Source organism: Zosterops lateralis, assembly GCF_965231275.1.
Source record: "Zosterops lateralis genome assembly, chromosome: 6".
Lineage (NCBI taxonomy): Eukaryota > Metazoa > Chordata > Aves > Passeriformes > Zosteropidae > Zosterops > Zosterops lateralis.
The window spans coordinates 24,198,084-24,216,561 of NC_139761.1; the positions used below are offsets into that span (position 1 = coordinate 24,198,084).

General features: G+C 38.9%; 1 protein-coding gene across 6 annotated transcripts in view; it reads right to left on the minus strand.

Annotated features, from left to right (window-relative positions):
- MIPOL1 (mirror-image polydactyly 1) overlaps positions 1 to 17,468 on the minus strand; it is a 184,181-nt gene extending 166,713 nt beyond the window's left edge. For 2 of the 6 annotated variants that reach the window (XM_083863216.1, XM_083863213.1), the window contains exons 1-2: positions 17,412 to 17,443; positions 9,856 to 9,969 (exon numbers count right to left, since the gene is read on the minus strand). The gene's annotated coding sequence lies outside the window, so the exon portion shown is untranslated. Of the gene's footprint in view, positions 1 to 9,855; positions 9,970 to 16,555; positions 17,169 to 17,411 lie in introns of those variants that run through there. The other 4 variants (XM_083863214.1, XM_083863212.1, XM_083863218.1 and 1 more) reach the window with 4 other exon arrangements.
- Positions 17,469 to 18,478: the final 1,010 nt, after the last annotated feature.

An 18,478-nucleotide genomic window follows, 5' to 3' on the forward strand; every position in this document is an offset into this window, starting at 1 on the left:
TCTAATCAGTTATTTCTGTTCATATTTCTGCTTATCCAAAGAAAGTATTCTACTGTACTCAGATCTTCAGCTGGACTGTGCATCTACCTGAGCAGTCTGGTTTGGGACAGGAGGTGTTGTGGAAAGGTTACTGGTTTTGCCATAACTTGCTGTATGCCTGAAAAGAGTTAAGTGAATTCAATTTCAATTACTCACCACACTGAACTTTACTGAGGTGTAAGATTATTATTGCTTTTTATCAAAGATTCTATATATAAACTAAACCTACAGTTTTTCACAGTGCTTTCAGGACAGATTGAAAAAACACACCTACACTTAGACATCCATTAATGGACACCTCCCTAAAAACCTGTTTCTCAAGACATTTGAGAAGTCCAGAGACCCCCAAAATGAGCAAACTCATGCTCTGATCGCATTTTTCTTTAATCAGATGAGCTAAAGGTTTTCTTCAAAACATTTTGGATAACATCTGATAATTTTTATTCACTTCTTTGTAACTGGAGTTTAACATTAATCTGAATGAATTTCTATAGCAAATAGAACAAAATTTTTATTTTATTTACAGTGTAATTCCTGCATTACTAAACAGTGACACTTTCACACATAATTATATTCTACAGGAATACAGTTTTAAAAAAATCCATCACTGGTTTTTATTACATGTGGGATTTTTAAGAGCTGAAGTTGTAGAGATAATTCTTAACTTCCCCAACCTCTCTAATGACCTGAATGGCTGTATTACTGGAAAGATAGTGTCATATGTAAGACTAAATAGGTTCTCCATAAAGTACCTAGTTTGATTTTTTTTTTAGTTGTTGTTAACCTTTAAGGTAAATTTGGATACAACCAGAAGGGAACCTTACTATGAATGCAGCCTATGCTATTTATAGTAAGCTTTCTCTCTAGCGCAAGACGGTGAATGTTTGCCGAAAGAATTGTACATCCAGGAGGGTTTTTGAAATATGAAAGATACTTTTAAACTATGAAGAGAATTATAATTTTTGCCTAATATTTAGTAACCTTCAGATACTGTAATTCCACTTCAGATCCTGGAAAAACATTCCGGAGACAAATATTAGTCTACCACTGGATAGTGAAGAGGAGGAACAAAATTACATTTCAAGGGGAAACTGCTTTAATTAGTTACCTTGTACACCTGCATAGCAGTCACCTTCAGTACATCGTGCGAAGTGTTACACCCCACAACTCTGTTTATTCTTGCTACTGTCAAATTCTGAGTCCATAAAGTAAGAAGCTCAAGATTGCTCCCAGGCATATTTATATCCCCCTACATTCATGCTGCTGTAGTGCAGAAAACTAACTTAAACACCCTTAGCTAGTTGATTGTACCTCCCACAATAATAGTCTCTGGAAACACCCATCACACCCTAACCCATAACCTTTATGACAAAGGAATCCTTCATGGATGCTTCATTCTTTTATATTCCAGGATACATGAACAAACAGGTGGACAGGGTCCATTACAGCCCTTTCACAATTGTATGGAATGGCTTCACTATGATCCTGAAAGAAAACCAATTGTATCAAAAAATGGAAGGTGAATCTATTCTGACAGGTAGCTGCATTTCTGTATTGGCACTTCCGCAGTCTTACCAATTTTCAGCACCTGGAAATAAAGCTTGATTACATGAAAACAGATCTCAGCCATCTCATCACCAGCCCAGCAGATGAAAGCTGCTGAGCTACTGCCTGTGCAGAAGCTTACCAGACACTATAATAGAATTCTATAGTTGTTAAACCACTTGGCATGCAAAACCTTTTACCCTGAATCCTACCTGAGAAATCAAAGATCAAATTCTGACCCTGCAGCACTGGCCCTTCCTTTGCTGAAGCAGAACAAGTTACAAGCTTATAAAAAACTTACAACTTTGGAAGAAAACAAAAGACCATTTGTAATGCCAGCATTTACCTAGAAGAGTTGCTCAGTGACACCAGTTCCTCACCCTACAGATGTAGAGTCACTACTCATTGCCACAACTCTCTGATGTGATCTAACTCAGGTAACAGCGCAAATTCCTGACCTCAGTGACACTGGTACTTTGACAGAAGCCCAGAAAAGCTGGACTCTGTAAAAAGCAACAAGCCCAGAACTCCATTATGCCAAATCAAGGCAGCTGATGAAGACATGTTTAGGAAGCCAACACTTGTAAAAAATGTCCAGCTTGATGAAATACCTGTCAGGTCTAGCTATGCTTTTTTGTGAAGCAGATGCCATGTCAAGAACTCGATTTTTTACAGTCCTAGGACTCAAAAGCTCCAATACACTACAAATAAAAACCACCATCACTGAACACTACAGCTTATTTATTGTTATGCGTGTGGCAAGATGAATGGCAGCCATTTCAGTTCACTACCTACACGTTTCAAATTCTGACTTGAAATTCAGTTACTGAGAGGGTGTCATCTTCTTTAGTTCAAACTGACCCAGATGCTCAGCTGAGGTACCCAACACTGAGTCATTTCTGTGAGAATCTAGAATCCCTTCAATTGTCCTGTCAAGTCTGAAAAATATTAAATTTTGTTCTCTTGAAGACATAAGAGAGATTTGATTCTGGATAAAATAAGCCTTCCTGAAAGGAAGATACTGATACAGAAACATACTCTTAAATCATGGGCTCCACCATCTACGTGGCATTTGGATTCATCAACTACATCTCCAGCACATGCAAGACTCTTTAAATTGGGCCAATCTAATTTCACAGTGCTGCTGTGACAACAGTTCCATTCTCACTTACAGACCTCAAGTAGGTTTTGCGTTAGTCTCTACTTAGCAGAGTTAATTTGGCTACAGATAATACATGGGAGGATGCTGAGAGCATTGATATCTATTCACTCCTTTGAAAAACCAGAACTACCCTCAGCTCTAACATTATAATGCAAGTAAAGAGTGTATGTAGTAGGAAAGATGGTGCTTATCAGTTTCATTTTATTCACTTTGTATTTTCTGCAGTAGCAATGTGTTTTGCAAGTGGTTTCTTTTTACTGACCTTGGCATTCATCAAGACCATCCTGTGATTTATATTGAGAATTCCAGGCCTTTATCTGATCTTATAAATAAATGTAAAATACATAAAACAATTATCCTAGTGTAAAATTGAATTTTATGTCTCTGGAATCAGCTTTTGTCTATGATACATATTTCTATGTTTGAATACAATTCAAAATTAATAATAAGCATAATTTATTTTCTGACTTTTCATTATCTTGACATTTTAACAATCTCTTTTTTATATACTGAGGCTTTAATTTTATCTAGGGCTTCAACCCCACAGTTCCTTTTTAGACATGTACAATGTGTCTTTCAGAATATCCATTCAAGGAATAACCTGCTAAAAGAACACACACACCATTTAACAGATCAAGAAAAAAGTATTAAAAAGAGCAGGGCTTTAAAACAAAGAAAAACACCAGATTAAGAGAGAAAATTTAGTACTTCATGTAAATGACAGGAAAAAACCACAGCTACAGCAAAGAATTAAAAGTAAAAAGTAGAGTTCTGAAATTGGTGATTCTGGAAAATTATTAACAGACAGCTTAATGTTTTAATAGCTAAAAGACACAATCAAGGAAGTTTTTCTTCATATTAAAGGGCAGTCACAACATTATATTGAATACCATAGCATTAGCAATTTAATACAGAGATTAGTCTTATCTGGACATGAGGCTTTCAGTACTTTACAAGTAATCTTTTGGCCTTAAATGTAATTTATACAAATGCACCAATCTAATAGTTTACTTTCTTTTCTTAATTCAATTAATTAACTTCAACTAACCATCCTCCATGTTTTACTACCTCAGACATATATATGTTGACTTCAAAGAAAGTATGTCTCAAGTTGAGTTCTCACCACCACGTAAGGCTTAAGCAGGCTTCATAAGCAAGTGCTATGGTTTACACAGAAGACTTCATTTAAGGCAAAAATCTCAGAATTAGAGATGGCCAGGAAATGAAAAAAAAAAAAAAAAAAAGACACAGACACACACAACACAGCATGAGAAAATATCCTAGAAAGATGGTGATAAATAGAATGTTATAGCTATATGGGCTGACAGCAAAATAGTCACTTTCCATAGAAGGCAAGAAGTCCACAGCCACTGTGCACAAAGCCAGACTGGCCACACCACAGCTCTTAGTGCAGCAGCAGTGGGATTCTCTCACGTCTGCAGCAAATGAAGCTGCTCACTGGGCCTTTGTGATTAGAGGACAAATGTGATAACCACGGTGGTCTAGACTGCTACAAGTAAAAACAACATGCCCTAAAATGAGTGGTCCTTGGTCTAAAGTGGCTGTGGTCAGGATGAGGCATGTTTAGGAAGCAGTCCCTAGAATACTTTGTGATGAACACGTGTGGAAAAATAACATGAAAGATCAGTGTAGTTAACTGAATAAAAGGTTAAAGAAAATAAACAGTATTTTTGCAGCTTAGCATTTATTTGTGAACTGCTGGTGCAACTCTATGCTTGACAGAAAGGCTATGAGGCTTTTGGTAGCTTGACAAGACAATCTACAGGCTTGAATGAAATGTTCAGCTTAAGGAATTAGAATAAATCTGATGACTGATGTGCTACTGAACGTGACAGACTGTCATCTGTTTTAAACAGGATCTCTGTAGGATGTACTGAAAGCAATATTTTCCCATTACCTTAAACATACTAAGACTTTTCCCAATGAATTCTGGCTAATCTATAAAGACAAAAGATTTCCTCAACTTCTTAGCATTTCAATAAAATACTGAAACAGCCATTTGGTTTACTGCATAATTAATTCATGCTAACATTGTACTTCTGTGATTAATTTACAACTAGTCACAAAAGTATACAACAAAAATATTACTCTAACTTCCTGCATTAAATATAAAATTATAAAATATGCAAAATAAGATATTAAAGCATTTTATCTAAACACTATTTGTACACAGGCTTTCACATATAGAAATATCAAATTTTTATCTGTTATCAAGGCAGATTTTTATACAAAAATAGGTACAGGCATTCCTTAACAGCTTTTGAAAATCAAGAAAAAAATTATCAAAAAATCTACAGTCAAATGATATTGCAACACATAGGTAGGGATATACTAAAAAAACCCCCAACTTTAATTTTAATTTGGCCAAATCCTTAAAACTATTTAAATCATTACTTTCATTATATACATAGAACACATATAAATAATGTAAAATACATAAAAATCTTTGGAATGTAGTTTATGCTATTTTAAAAACCATATAAGCAACAAAAACTTTGGCAAGATCTAGGCTGAAACAAGAACAAGAATATCCTTCCTATAGATAAATAGTCCCTGTAGGAATTACTAAGGTGTTTTACCATCTCCTTATCCTAGAGATAATGACTCAAATCTGTCCTACAAACACAAAATATGGAAAAAAGGATTCTGTGACATCCACCTGGAATCTGTACCTTAGATACAGGGAATGGGCAAAACTGCTCATTGGTGGATAAAGCACAGTAACATCAGTTTGAACTACGCTGTATTTGCAAAGCTGAGCAGGGAAGTCAGCACAGCTCCTCAGCTCCAAAGGGGAATACAATCCACCTCCAAAGGAGAATAAAAATGAAACCACCACCAATGTCATTGTACCTTCAGAAAAGGCTAAGTATCAGAAGTGCATGTAAATTAAAAAACATTAGCTATCAGATGAATTTTCCTCTTAGTTGATTAATTGGTTTTCAACTTATAATTTCATGTAACACATTTTTAAGTCCATGTAAAATAGTCCATACTGTTTAGCTCATAAATGTCAGTATTAGACTAATTTACCTTGCTAGTTCCCTTTACTGCTGTACAAGAGCATCCCAATTATTGGTAATCAGCCCAGCAGAAAAAGAGTTTCTAGGCATGAGCCAGATTGCAAGTATAACACCACATGTATTTTACTAACAGAACAGAGTTAAGAGTTTGAAAGATGCTTTGCTATTACAGCTAGTGAGGTTATAAATAAATAAATAAAAAGCTAAACTCAGAATATTAAAGCTTTGACGACTCCTGCTGCCAAGATACAAATTTAAGTAATAAAAAAAGTTCAAGTACCTCAGTCAAAATAGTTTGCTTGTAAGACTGCAGCTACAAGACTGCAGCTACGTGTCCCTTCATCCCCCATTTGCACTCAGAAACCACTCAGACCTCAGAAGACCAAGAGATGTTTTTCAAACAGTTGTTTTACAGCTCATCAATACAAAAGATCACAAGCCTCTGCACAAGCTAATGTTTTGTTCTGTGTTTTGCAGGAGTCTTTTATATGCCTCTGTTACCATAATCTCCTTCCCTACACAATGTAACCTGTTAACAAAAACCACTGTGACAGGGATAAAACGTCATGCTAGAGGCAACTACCAGTAGGTCTTTGAGGTATTCTATACAGTCAGCAGAAAAATGTATTACTTACGCTTGTATCAGAATTACAAATTAATCTGTTTCAGTTACCACCTGTGATCTTTTGGATTGCCAGAGAACCAGAGCCTAGAAGATCTGATACTTCCCAAAGCTTTTCACAATTGCTAGCTCTACATTTCTATCATCTTCCCTGGGTCAAAACATCAGTCCTCACTACAACTTTTGCTATTCAACATGTGCTGTACTTCCCTGCTGAATGCTTCAGGCACTATACAAAATCTCTCAAAGGACTCAGGTGCTGATACACAAGGAATGCTGAACACACAGAGGTGGTCTTCACTTTCTTCAGAGCAACTGCCAAATTCAACTGATGCATCAAGCACAGAAAAACACTGGTTATCAGTCATCTTTTCATGATGTTCTCCATGCACTGGCAGGTGCAAGACTTGGTGTTTCTGTATTTAAAAAAAAACACAAACATTTAAAGGCCAAGTTTAATGAAGGCTTGTCTTATTTCCCTCACCTTTCAATGACCAGCATATCCACTCTGTTGACTTTACCATTCATTTCATGCATCATACGAGATTATTAAGTTCTTCTTTTGCTTCTAAGGGCAAACATTCATTGGAATGTAATTTTCTGAACATTTTGTCTTTTCAGCTCTACCCTGTATTTCACTGAAAGCTTTACTGTCAAACTTCTAAAAAAAACTCCCTCCTCTCCAAAGAAAACACCCCTGTAACAAGAACATGAGCTAAACTTTGCAACCATGCCCTAGAGAGGCAAGTTAAGCTTATTTTCATAAACACTCAAGTCAAATACTTATATTCTACTACAGCTTCCTATTTGTACTAATATCACTGCCTCTGGTACTAACTAAATCAAAAGTCAAAGAACACAAAAACACAATGGCTCAAAACAAAAGGGCATGATCGTTCTTGAACAAAACAATGGTAGATTCAAGACATCACTAATGCCAAATATATATGTTGTAACTTCATGCATATGTGAGAAGTCACTGTTGCATGGAAGTAAAATTTCTTCTAAACTATTATTTTAAAAATTGAGACTTGCTTAAATAAATTGTATTTATATAAATTTAGAAACTCCCCCCTCAAAAATTTAAGCTGTATATCCATCTATCATCAATGCTGCTACAAATTTGCAAAAGCTTTTCATAGCACATTCTAGAAAAGAGTATTTTTACTATTGAAAAGATATGTTACTACTTGTACTGACTCTGGTATGGATGTCATTAACTTCCTTCATAACTGTGCACATGGTACTTTGGTGTTTTGGGGTTATAGCTAAAACATTGCTGATAACATCCCAGTATTCTGAATATTGCCTACACTGCTTCCACAGCATCAAGGCTTTTGTTTCCAACCCACCCTGTCCCTCCAGAGAATGGCTTGGACACGGGCAAGAAGTTGTGAGGGGACGGAGCTGACCCAAACCAGCCAAAAGGATATCCCACACTATATAATGTCATGCTTAGCAATGGAGACTGCCTAGAACAAAGAAGAGGGTATGCAGTTGTTTTTTTTCCAAAGCAGCTGTTCTCTGAGACTGGCTGGACCATGGTGTGCTGCAGGTGAGAGGTGGCAAGTTACTCCATTCGCATAAATATTTTTTTGTTTTAGTTTTGTTTGGTTGGTTTGCTCTTCCTTCCTTTTCCTTTGCTTATTAAACTGTCGTTGTCCTGGACCGTGAGTTTTGTTCCAGTGTCCTTATTTTCCTCCTCAGCCTGCTGGGGGGAGCAGCGAGTGAGCAGCTGCGCAGCTGTTTAGCTGCTGGCTGGGGTCAACCCCACGCGTGATTGTTTATTCCTTCCCTTCAAAGCACAAGGATGTTTATAGCTGTGATTTGTGTCTGTTTTTTAAAAATGCACTGAAATGATAAAAAATTTGAATACTGTCTAGAGCTTCCTCTCCAGACTGCAACAAATGATTGGGTTTGAATGACTGGAGTGCTGTAACAGTTTGCTACCATGAACCACAGCATAGTCTGGGTTGGAAAGGATCTTGAAGATTACCTATTCCAACCCCTGCCATGGCCAGGGAAACCTTCCATTAGGCCAGCTTGCTCAAAGCCCCATCCAACTATGTGCCATGTGAAAGAAAATTCGCAATTTCATTTTTGCAAACCATAAGCAAAAGTGACTACTAATCATTAAAACAAATAAAGAAGAAAAAAAAATTATAAAATTACAATTCCAGTAGAATTCTAACTGAATAATTTATTTTTGAAAAATGCTTTCACAATCTCACTTCCAAGTGCATTCCCTAACATCTGAATGCCAGTTTAACACACATAATGAACAGCAGGTAGAAACACATTTCCAAAGATTATTTCAGATTGCAACTTAGCCCAGTATTCATATAGTCATAAGACAAATCTTCAGGCTTTGAGAATGACTTAATTTTTCTTTTGAGATATAAGGTACAGTACAGGTGTGTTACTGTGCAGAAATATTAGTCAGAGCAAAAACACCAGGGACCCACACCCTTCCCATTGTTTTGAAATGTAAACATTAAGACATTTGGAATTTCAAATAAAAAATGCAGGGCATATGTTATAGAAATGGTGTACCTGTTACAATCACAGAATATTACTAATCTCTCATATATTTCAAACATAGAGTTATTGGAACAAATGTACTAAAAACTCCCCAAACAAGAACTAAACCTTACTACCTATTTTCTCTCAAACATTTTCCTCCTTTCTCCCTTCAAAATTAAGAACTACATTTCAAATTTTCAAATAAAATTAGCACCTTACTGCTTAAGAACTGTTCCCACACCACAGTAACTTGACTATATACAAAACTGCATCAGGTAAACTGATTTCTAAAGAAAGTTGCAAAAAACTTGGACATTTTTCACAGTTCTACAAGCGGCCAACACAAATGTCAACAAACCCAGTCCACTGTATCATTTAGCTGAGCCACGTAACACAGCTCTGGGCTGCGGGTGTGGACACACAGTGTGCAAAACAGGCAATAGGGAAGATCAGCTACTGCTGATTTTGATTTTCTGAACTGCTCTATTCAACTATTTTCTATACTCAAAAACTCTGGGCGAAAAAAAATCAGCAGCTAGCATAGATGAAAAACAAAAATATAAAACTAAATCTCAAAACTTGTGTTTTTATCTGCTTTCTAAGTTTCTTAAAAGCTTCCCACAGACCCTGTTTTCAATGGTTTCAACCAAGATTTGCCTCAGGACATGCAGTTGGCTCAGAAGTGAACAGAAAAAACGTGGCAAGCCATACGGGCTCTGGTCCTTGCAGCACCCTGGAACAGATCGGAGTATTTCACCCGATCACCTGCTGGTCATAAACACCACAAAGCTGTCCCTAAGCATCTCAGCACAGTCACTGCCTTGACTTGCACGGCTAATGGTAGACATTTAATTTCAAACCCATATTCATTTACATGAACAAAACATATCACAGGTATGTGCTCAAAAAGCCGCTCCCACCTGGCGCTCAGGTTAGAGAGGCTGCAAGTTCGCTCCTGAGCCTGCTCAGAGCCGGCTGCTGGCACAGGGCTCCATCTGCCGGTGTGCAATCCTACACACCTATGGGAAGAGCTGCTGGAGAGAAAATAAATCAAAATCTCAAAAGCTATTTCATATCTCTGTTTGCTAATGAGATATTCAGAAGACATACTGTGAGACTATTCAGAAAATACTGTTTCAGAAGAAAACAACTGACAACTACATTCACTCCCATCCTAGGCTGAAAGCATTGTACATGTATGAAATCTTTTGTTATCCTTTAATATTTGGAAAATATGTCTCAAAAGTTTATAAAGAAGCACCATTTTCCTACAAGATACAGCATATGACTACACACTCCAGATGGGAAACTTTATTATTCCTTCTTAACACAAGCGAATAAGCAAGTACAGGTAACTCTCAAAAACTACTGAAAACTACATCACAATTTAAGGTGTCAGACTTTATCTTTGTCATTAAAAAAAGGAAACTCCTCAAACACGTAAAAAACAAAGTTTCAGAAGGCAACTGCAGTTCTCACTGTGCAGAAGTACTTTTGAATACGGACAGCAGTCCATATTTAACTTTAAAGTTCATTTAACTTTAAAGTTTAACTAATTTAACTACTGCTGTCACATGCAGCATTTCTCAAATTGAGCCATTTAAACCTTGCCGTAATAACCCCACTGTGCCTTCAATTCACATCGAGGAGTGAAAAAGAGCAGTATCTTCCCCCCCTTGCCCAGGGCCCTTTGTGCCCTTCAGCAGAGGTTATTGAGCTCTGGCTGCAGAAGAGCAGAAAGGACAAGCAGTGCCTTCTGTGCAGCACCTCAGCAGGTGCCTGAGTTTGCCAAGGGCCAACAGCTGGCTGAGTAGTCAGCCCAATTCTGTTCTCCAAGGCACGTCTAGCAAGATCAGCACCTAACTTAGGACCTGGTGCAAGAAAAGAGACAGTGCAGGAAATGGACAGTGAGTTCCACCATTCCACCTCTTTTCTTTAAACATCCTGCCTCACATTCAACACCATGTTGAAAGCAGCTGAGTGGGGCTCAGAACAGGATAAGGGAATCCTTGAAATACCCACATTCCTCACACAGCACCTAAACACAGGAAAAGATGTGACTAATTTAGTCAGGAACACCTGAAAACAACCAACAGATGGTCAGAGCAAGAAGGCAGGAATGGAGCATAAAGCAGTAAAATTGAGGCTCTATGTATTATTCTATAAGGCAAGGAGAACTGGTAAAAAGGGGCATCAGGGAATTCACACAGCTCCTCCTGTGACTCAGTTCTCCCAACGTAGCTTGTTCCACATAAATGACAATTGAAGAGACTAATGGAAAAGAAAATCTCCTACAATGAACTTTACACAGCACCACAAAATGAGAACAGAACACTGTCTCTTCTTCTTTTTTTTTTAAATTTTAACTTGAAGGAAAGGCAAATTTTAAAGCTTGAAAGTGGCTTTTCCACTTGCTAAATTTAAATTTTAATCAAAATGAACTTTAAAATAAAACTGAGCAGAACTATGGGTTTGCTGATGTCTCTTTAAGGAACAATGACATCAATGCAGGCTACCCTTGAGAAGGATATAGGTGTGGAACTACATCCTTTTTCATCATACAGTCAGGTGCAAAGGGAAAAGTTAAACTTCAAGATTCCTGTGGTTTAATAAAAATAAATACCATTACAAAGAGATCCAAGAACACAGACGCATTAAATACTGTTTGTTTTTCTTCAGATATAGATCATGGGAATGGAGATATTTAACTACTTCAAGACTAATTATTTCATTTCAATCTGTTTACAGTCAGCAATCTCCTGGTATCAACTAGGAGAGAAAAAAAAAAAAAAAAACCAGTGGAAAAAAGTGAACTAGTGCCTGTGAAAACAGTTTTAAATTGGTATCTAAGTATTTGATTGGCCTGCTTTGATTACACTAAGCAACTGAATGTCTATCATAGCTCCTGCATCACTCATCTAGTAATATTTGTAAAAATGAAACTAAAAATAAGAACACTTTTCTGTAGCTCTACTAGAAGAATTACAAAAATTTCAATAGATCTTAGAAATGTGGTGGGTGTTTCACAGTGCCAATTTCCTCATTACAAGGAAGGTTCCAAGCAGCAAACTGATCACATAGTGCTTATGTCAAATCCCAGACAAGGAAAACCACATCCTAATACTCTGCCATAATAGCAAATGGAAAAACTGCCTGTGTCTGTGCACACACAAGAAGCACACTATAGAAATACATGCTGAAAAATACAGCTTTGTTTCTCATGCTTGTACCTAAAAATTTACATAGCAAATTTAACTCATTCCCACCTCCTGATCACTTAATGCCAAAAATTCCTATAGAACCTGAAATTTTATTTACTTAAATATGATTTACAAGAACACACTAAGAAGCAGCATCTTAAAGCAAGTCCAACTGCACATCACAGAAATTTTAAGTTAAGAAGACTACTTAAGAAAAGTAAGCTATGACTTTCTAAGAGTAATGCCAAAAACTTTATTAAACTATTTTGTGGATACTAATGATTTTATTATATCAATACCACTTATATCAATAATGATATTATATATATATTATATCAATACCACTTATATCAATAATTATACCACCTATAATGATATTATAGGATGGGATAATTTAGGCAGCTACAAGAAGCATAAATTAAAATATCCAACACAATGCTGCATTAGACGTATCTTCACATTTTGCCATATAATCTCTCTCAAACAGCACTAACTTTCAAAAATAACTATATAACTATGTATCATACCATTACTGAGAGAAATAAATGCTTAAAAAAGAAAACACTAATTTTTGCATCACTTCTTTCAATAGCTTTGAAGACACCACTGGAATGTCTTAGCTTTTCTAATTATGCTCAGTCAGTGTTCTCAGATCTCTTAACTGCACTCAGCTGTAGGCTGAGATACTAGTTTTCTTGGTAATAGGTTTATCCTTTTGGCAGTCAATTCCTAAAATGAAATTAAATCTGTAATACATGGGAAAAGAACAACAGAAACATAGCAAACATAACACAAAGTATTTTCTTTCCTATCAGATACAACAGACAAGCAAGAAGAATGTTCCACTTTCTCACCTGTTGAAATATCAGAATTAACAAAGAGAGGGGACATATACATTTGGAAATAGTGCAATGAAAGAAAGCTAAAGCAGAGTTGATTAATCCCAAAGAAAACAAGTGAAGAACATCTTAAAAAAAGAGTAATACAAAGTTTTAAACATATTTAACTTTATGTACTCAAAACTAAAACAACAACAAAAAAAGTATTTTAAATTGTGTAAACATTCTACAAAAAGAAATATTTTAATACTTTTCATTTCCATACATCTCAACTGCCATGCCTTGAAAAGCCCTCTGCCCTTTTTGCCAAGCCAATCTAAGCTTAGGATCATTCTTTTGTTAAATTGGCAACTAAGAACTTTTTCGAGTTCTAGTTCCATCAAGGGCAACTCATGTACATGCCCACCCATGAAGTAATTCTTCAGCACTAAATACTCCCTTTACAACTGGACATTTTTATTTATAAGCTGAAGTAGAAGTGAACTTGTAAATTGGCTTAAATAAACTACTACCATAAATTAAAAATGCAGTCTGTTTACTTCAAGTACAGCAGGTTTTGATCCCATTTTAAATTCTCTCACACTGGAACATCATACAGCATTTTCAAAATAGTTTTGATACAGATACAACCCTACTCTCATTCCACAAATCCTGATGGTAACTGCCACCCTCTCCCTAGAGACCTAACACCCTCTCCCAAAGACCTAATCAACAACCAAACATTTTAATCCTTCTCTGTCCTAATACTACATTACTGCACCAGATTAGATTTTTCTAATTTATTTCACACTTAACATTTAAATTAGTGCATAGCTAGTCAGAATATTACTATTTAAATGAACATATAACTTAAAGATCAAATTCTGTCTTCAACAGATTTACATAAAAGGACAGAAAGGATAACATTTGTCTATCAGCGTGTTATGTGGATCTCCTTAACTCAATTTATTACGGATTTCATGGTGCAAAAATTAATGCCCTCCAGGAGCTGAACTCATTACCAATTATTTCTTCCAAACCCACAGTGTAATCCCGTGCTTTTTTGACCGATGGGAGTTTTGCCATTCACTTAAAGGGAAGTTGGATCTGTTCCTGGGTTTGCTACTCTAGCAAGAGACACTGAACAAAATGATACCACAGTGACTGTCTTGACTTTTTTTCTGTTACATAACATATACTGTGAACTGGTCTCATGTATTTTAGTCTCTGCTAAAAACAAAACAAACATATTGATGATAATTTTAACTACACATGAAGTCAACAACAGGATTATATGCCTTTTTTCAATGTAAATTTCCAGAATATATTTCAGCAACTATAATGGCAATGAGCCTGTAAGTCACTCATGGACTCTGGTCAGCACTTCGACCCCTTCCCTACTGTAGAACCCAAAGGAGCATTCCTGCAAGTCATCTGGTGCTCAAGTAGCACAGCCAGATCACAATGCACATACAAACAGCCTCCCATCAGCTACCTGACACAGTAAACTCCTTCTACATGCCTGCTAGAGAAAAGCACAGGTAAAAAAACCAAAAAACTAACAAACAAAAAAAGGAAGAAAATAAGCTGTACACATACTCTGGTGGCCAAAATGAAGTTGATCATAGCCCACAGGTACCAGAACTCCAAGTTTTAAAATAAAAAATGCATCAGAATAATTAAATGAACGACTGAGTTTTAATTCCTCTGAAAAGCAGAAAATAAATATTACAATGCCTTTGGCAAGACTCAGCCAAGTGTAACGGTGCATAGTAAATACAATAAGTTGTTTTCATGTTTAGCTGTTCAAAAAAATAAAGTAAACCCTTAAGCAAAACATACTGCATTATGATGGGAGTCCACTGGCATTCAATGTACATGATCATGTCTGTTACTTGTTCTTAGTGCCTGTTTCGCACATCATACAAAGAGGTTAAAGAAATTAAATTTATTTCAGAGAACTGTAACCTACATGTGAACATTTCATAAATCATGAATTGATTCATTAATACTATGAAAACCAAAGATTAATCCCAGAAATATCTCATTTTGTGGTGGGCTGACTGACTGGAATCCAGGTGCCCACCAAAGCTGCTCTATCACTCCCTCCTCAGATGTACAGGGAAAGAAAAATACAACAAAAGGTTCACTCATCAGTCCCATCATGGGCAAAACAGACTTGACTCAGGAAAATACTAAACTTTAAAACACTTTTCTCCCGCTTCTTCTTGGGCTTAACTTTACTCTCAGTTTTCTCTACCTCCTCCCCATCACAGAGCAGAGGGGGTCTACAGAAACAGGGTCAGTCAGTACATCATTGTCTCTGCTGCTCCCTCCTCCATGGGGAGAGAACTCCTTACACTCTTCCCACTCTTCCCACTTCTCCTTTCTAATTTAGCAGCATCTAGAATGACTACTAACAAACAGGGAGATAGATTAACAGAATGTGAAGAAAAATAACATTTCCTTTTCCAAAACAGGCAAACTAATAACTAAAAGAGAAATAAGGTAAACCCCATTACAAACTGTAAGAAAGCCTGTAATACCTACAGAAACTAGTAGCAGAAACTGTCCCTACCTTCCTAAATCCTATATGTAATTTCAGCTCCCAGTCCCTCTCTCTTCACCTTTCGTACTGCAACCAGAACTGCAGTAACTTCTTAGCTGGACAGGCAGACAAGTTTATCACTTTCAAGATCCTGAAATCGGTGCTAATCCCTTTACTAGTGACATAGAAGAAGAGCTCATAGCCATCAAATTGATGGGACCTCATTGGTGTATGTGCATAGGTCTGTCTCACACAGCTGAAGAACCTTGTCATGAATGAACATTCTGGGTACTAAACAGCAAAATAAAACAAAACAGAACTACCGCATAAGCAGCATGTTTAACTGGCATGACAGTTTTAACTCTTTTTAAACTTCACGAGATTTATAAATTAGTGCCATAACATATTTAAATAAACAAGTGGTTTCAAGTTAAACCAGAGTTGTACATTCCCAGAGCAGAACTCATCAAGTATGGATGGATGCTCAAGGACAGGTACAAGAACAAGGCAAGCAAATCATTGTACTTCCCTAAACCTCACAGATGCTAGAACCTCCAAGATTTGCAGCTCTGAGATGTTCTGAGCCAGAAAGCACATTGCTGTGGTTAACCGATTTTTCTTCCACAGCTAAACACTGCAATTTAAGACTGTTCTAACTGTAGTTAGAACTTGCTGGAATATTCAAAAGCCATTATAGTGCTGCAGGGTGTCACCCTGATTCTTTAGCCTTCTGATACTGTTCACATATTTCTACTGGAGATTCCCACGCATGTAACATAAACAAGTAGATTGTTTTCTCATCCCTCTCTGTGATGGACTGCTGGTTTGACCACTGGGGTCAGAGGGGGTGTTCCTCTCATCTCCCAATCCTTGTTCACAGTCCAAATCCTATTAAAACGCCAAATCATAATAAATTGCTCTTCTTTTCCTTACTTCAACCTGACGGGTGCGTGGTGTAAACTGCGACAGCAGGGCACTCTGAAGTCCCAAAGTGGGGCTGAACAAACTCCTACAGCAACCCAGCTCAAATCACCTCAAGCTCCTGAAGCTGTACCTGGACCCAGCTGTAGTTTTCCCATGGACAAACATCGGAGGGTGTCTTGTCTCGAGTAAAATAGTCATTTGGGTATATTTACTAAATGTTTTTCTCCCAAACTGTTCACACGGAGAAAACACAGCCTTTTTCCTCAAGAGAAATAGACCCTCACCTCATCATTATCAAGCAGTCTGATTAGGCGGAATTACAGCAGGGGCTGAGGTATACAGCTCATTGGCATTTCCTAAGAAGCTTTAAGTCATAATTATTTTAAAAAAGCACAAACTTTATTTTGGCAAGGTTTTTTTGGTGATAGGATTTTTTTGGTGTTTTGGGGTTTGGTTTTTTTTTTTTTTTTTTTTTTTTTTTTTTTTTTAATGTATTACTACAATGCTGAGTATCTTCCATAGTTTGTTCTCATCTGACACTATCAGACCCAGCACCGACTCCTGCATTTGTTCGGGGCCGGCTCCATCTCGGACTGTCCCGGCCCGTTCTCAGCCCCTGGTCCCTCCCCTCCCCGCTGCGCCGACAGCCTGTGGGACGCCAAACCGCGCATCCCCTCACAGGAAACTTGCTTCCCCCATCTCCAGCTGCGGAGCGGCGGAAGGTCGAGCACGCCGGGTGTCCCGGCGGCCGCGGGGCGGTCACACTAAGGCAGCCGAGGGGCTGCAGGGCGCACGCAGCCGGGCAGCGGCGCCAGGGCCCGGCGGCGACTCGGCCCGGGGGCGGCGGAGGCCGGGCAGGGCCGCTTCCCCGCGGGGAGGCGCCGGGGGCACAGCGGCCCGACCCAACGCCGCCTCGGCGGGACGCGCCGCCGAGCCCCGCCGCGGAGGATGGGGCGAGTTCCGACCCGGCCCCGCCGCCCCGTTACCTGCGCGCTCCGGCCCCGCCGCCGCCTCCGCAACAAAGCCGCGGGCGGGCGGGGGAGGGGAGGGGCGCGCGCGCCCGCCGGCCTCGGGAGCGCGCAGCGGCGGGGCCGGGCGCGGGGGCGGGGCCAGGCGGCGGGGCCGGGCGCGCGGTGGCGCCGCCCTGCGGGCGGGAGAGGAAGCGCGGCAGGGCCGGGCGGGGGGTGCCGCTGCACTGGGGGGGCTCTCCTGCCCGGCCTTGCCCCGCACAGCCAGCGGTGGTTTCGTTGTCCGGGTGTTGGCCATGGGCTGCTGCCCAGGAGGAACGGAATTCCCTGCTAAGGGACGCAGTAACCACAAATGGAGAGACAGACCCTGCCGGGGATGTCGAGGAAAAGAATGGAGTGGCGCTCATGTGCTGTTTTGGGAAGAGGCCATATGGAAATAGGATTAAGCCTAGAAGTGGTTTAGGAAGCTGCACAGTGGGAAGGTTGCCTTTCGTGGGGGAGGAGGAGGAGGGAGTGGTGGATGGAGAATGGCGGTGATGTGGCATATGTGAAAGAGACTTTCGGTTGGGCAATTGAGTTAGGGGGCGTAGATTCGGAGTTTAAATGCTGTGAAACAACCTTAATAGTTTCCTAACAACAGCAGAGGTTGTTTGGGGCTTTTTTTGTTTGGTTGGTTTTTTCAGGAGCAGGTGTTATGCTATTGTGTGAACATCTATGTAACCTACCTGCACTCTGACCGTTATTGTTCAGTTTCTTCACGTAAAACTTCTCTTTGATGCAGAGACACCTTCCGCAGAAAACAAATCGATCTGACCAGTTCTGCAGAAAACAAATCGACCTGACCAGTTTATGCCCCTCTGATCAACTCCGAATTCTCTTTGCTGTCAAAATACTGTAACAGACTCCACCTCAATTCTAGATTTGCTATTTGTGCCCAAGTGAACGTTGCATAGGGAGACCTACATCTGTGGAACAAAACAAGTAGTGATGCTTCAGCATCTGCTTTTTGATGATAGGGAGCACTGGAGACTTGATCATCCAGGAGTATTTATTAAGCGGCAGTCTCAAGGAGCCAAGCCAAGGGA